We start from the raw sequence: 2,493 nt of genomic DNA on the forward strand, positions 1-2,493 counted from the left end.
CCACAAATTCTCCTAAATCACTCGTACGCACAACTTAAGAACAAATCTGTGCGTACGAACGGTTTTTGCATGAGGCCCAATGTTCAAGGACAGTGTTAAAACAGTGAAATGCAGTTTAGCATCCTCTCACAGGCAGCAATTTTTAAAATATAACAAAAAATAAATAAAAATCTATACATGGGCAGTAGAATCTATACATGATGGCTGAAGGGTTCATGGCTTTCACAGCTTGAGGAAAGAAGCTGTGATTCAACCTGTTAGTCTTTGCTTTCAGTTGTCTGAATCTCTTTTTAGAGGGTATGGGATATGTGAAATCCATTGATGAGGAGGGCCGTGGTCTCGGTATGGGTGGATCTTCTTAAATCCATGACCATCTCCTTGGTTTTATTTGTGTTCAGTTCCAAGTTTTTGTTCTTACACCATACTGCCAAGTGCCGGACCTCTTCCGTGTAGGCTGACTCATCGTTGTTCAAAATCAATCCCACAATGGTGGTGTCATCAGTGAACTTGATGATGTTTTTGAGGGTGTGAATGGGAGAGCAATCATATGTGAAGAGTGAGTAAAGAAGGGGGCTGAGGACACATCCCTGTGGGGTACCTGTGTTCAAGATGAGAGTTGAAGATCTGCTGTCTCCCGTCTTGACGTGTTGGGGTCTGTTGCTCAAGAAGTCCAATATCCATAAACATAGTGACCTGCTTCGGCCCAGATCACTCAGGTTTTTCATCAGGTTTTGTGGAATGACTATTAAAAGCTGAACTGAAGTCAACAAACAACATCTTTACATATGAACGTTTCTGGCCTAGATGGGTGAGGGCTGAGTGGAGAGCTGTGATCACAGCATCCTSTGTCGACCTGTTGGTCCTGTAGGCAAATTGGTGTTGATGGACGTTGGCTGGAATGGTGGATCTGATGTGAGGGATGATGAATTTCTCAAAACATTTGGATGATGGGAGTTAGGGCGACTGGGCGGTAGTCATTTAGGCAGCACACCGTGTTTTTCTTTGCCACTGGGACAAAATCAGTGTCTGTGAGATTGTTTAGATTTCCTCATGAGTGGAAAAGTCAGATGGTTCACAAACACCTTGTGTTTTAAAGGCACGAAGAGGCAGTTTTCGTTTGCTCTTCCATGTGGCAGAGCTACAGTCTGCAGAGATGCTCTGAGCTGTTTTAATGTTATTTATAATACAAATCATACGTTGTTTTGATTCTAAGCATTAACAACAGTTTTATTCCTGTATTCATTAGAATGTTGAGCTCTTTTATGACGTCTTAGCTGTAACTTTAGTTTTTGTAACTGTTTGTTTTGAAATATTCAACATTATTTACATTGTTTTAATAAAAATACATTAAGATCTTTTTAAATTTATTTCAGCATAAATGTTTTGCTAAATTAGTTACAATTTTGCTAAATTTAATGTTTTGCTAAGCCAATTTAATACTATCTACAAATTTCAGCTCCAATTTAGCTATTTTTAAGTTTTTGTTTTGCTCATTTTTAGCTTTTGATTGTTTTATCTTGAAGTTTTTTCCAGTTTAGTAATTAGCAGTAAAACATTCTGCACTGTCAGGGGATTTTTTTTTTATTTTTAAGTTATTTTGTTATGAGCCGACTGCTGGTTTCATATCAAGCAGATTTGTTGGTATTTATTGAATTTAATATCGTGTTTTTTCTCTCCTGCCTGTAGAAACAGGAAGAGACAGAACCGGGCTTTGTGTGATCAGTCTGGGTCTCTTCTTCTTTCACAGCGGCTGGTCATACGGTCGACCTCGTGCTTCCATACAAGACCACAGTCTGGAAACTCTGCAGGGATTAATGTTTACATCAGCAAACTGAGGACGTAGCTTCTTTAGATATACTGTAGCATGTTTAATATATGATAAGCTCTCCTTAGTTATGATGTTTCTTGTTTAGACACTCTCTCATGCTCTTCATGCTACGTTACAGTTTGCTTCAGATGTGGTCCAACTGGGATCCAGGCTCCCTGAACGGCTCTGGGGCTTTTTCCCAAGCCTTGAGCCCCAAAAATAGTTTCTCCTGCCCTCCCTGGTGGAGAAACATAGTTTCCCACTCAAGAGCCGAGCTCGGGGGTCCCAGCTGAGTGAAGCATGTGTAGGACTGATAATCATCTGGTTCTTTCCACCAGTTTAAAGTAATAATTTTTCATTCTCAGTAACATTAAAAGAAAAAACTTACATCAGATCATGCTTCTGTGAAATGCTGTGAAAAATTACATCGTAAAATCTGAGACCACTCAGTAACTTTGAAGCTAAAGATGATTAAAATAAAGTTTATTGGTGTATTTCTATTATACACAAACATTATGTAAATACTACTTCAGATCTTATTTGGACAATGAGTGGTCCTGGTCTTTACCCAGCAGCTGCCTGTAAATGAATATATATAAATGTAAACATGTGAATATACTGTATATACAGTGGGTAAAATAAGTATAAGTATTGAACATGTCACCATTTTTCTCAGTAAATATATT

The 2,493-nt window shown here is 38.5% G+C and overlaps 1 protein-coding gene and 1 long non-coding RNA gene across 2 annotated transcripts in view; one reads left to right on the plus strand and one right to left on the minus strand.

The window, feature by feature from the left end:
* The window catches only part of LOC106520591 (uncharacterized), a 19,802-nt gene that overhangs the window by 5,496 nt on the left and 11,813 nt on the right, over window positions 1–2,493 (minus strand). The gene's annotated exons all lie outside the window — the stretch shown is intronic.
* zgc:153184 (capZ-interacting protein) overlaps window positions 1–2,493 on the plus strand; it is a 16,068-nt gene that overhangs the window by 5,222 nt on the left and 8,353 nt on the right. The gene's annotated exons all lie outside the window — the stretch shown is intronic.

This window comes from Austrofundulus limnaeus, unplaced genomic scaffold (genome assembly GCF_001266775.1).
Source record: "Austrofundulus limnaeus strain Quisiro unplaced genomic scaffold, Austrofundulus_limnaeus-1.0 Scaffold94, whole genome shotgun sequence".
In the NCBI taxonomy this organism is placed as follows: Eukaryota; Metazoa; Chordata; class Actinopteri; order Cyprinodontiformes; family Rivulidae; genus Austrofundulus; species Austrofundulus limnaeus.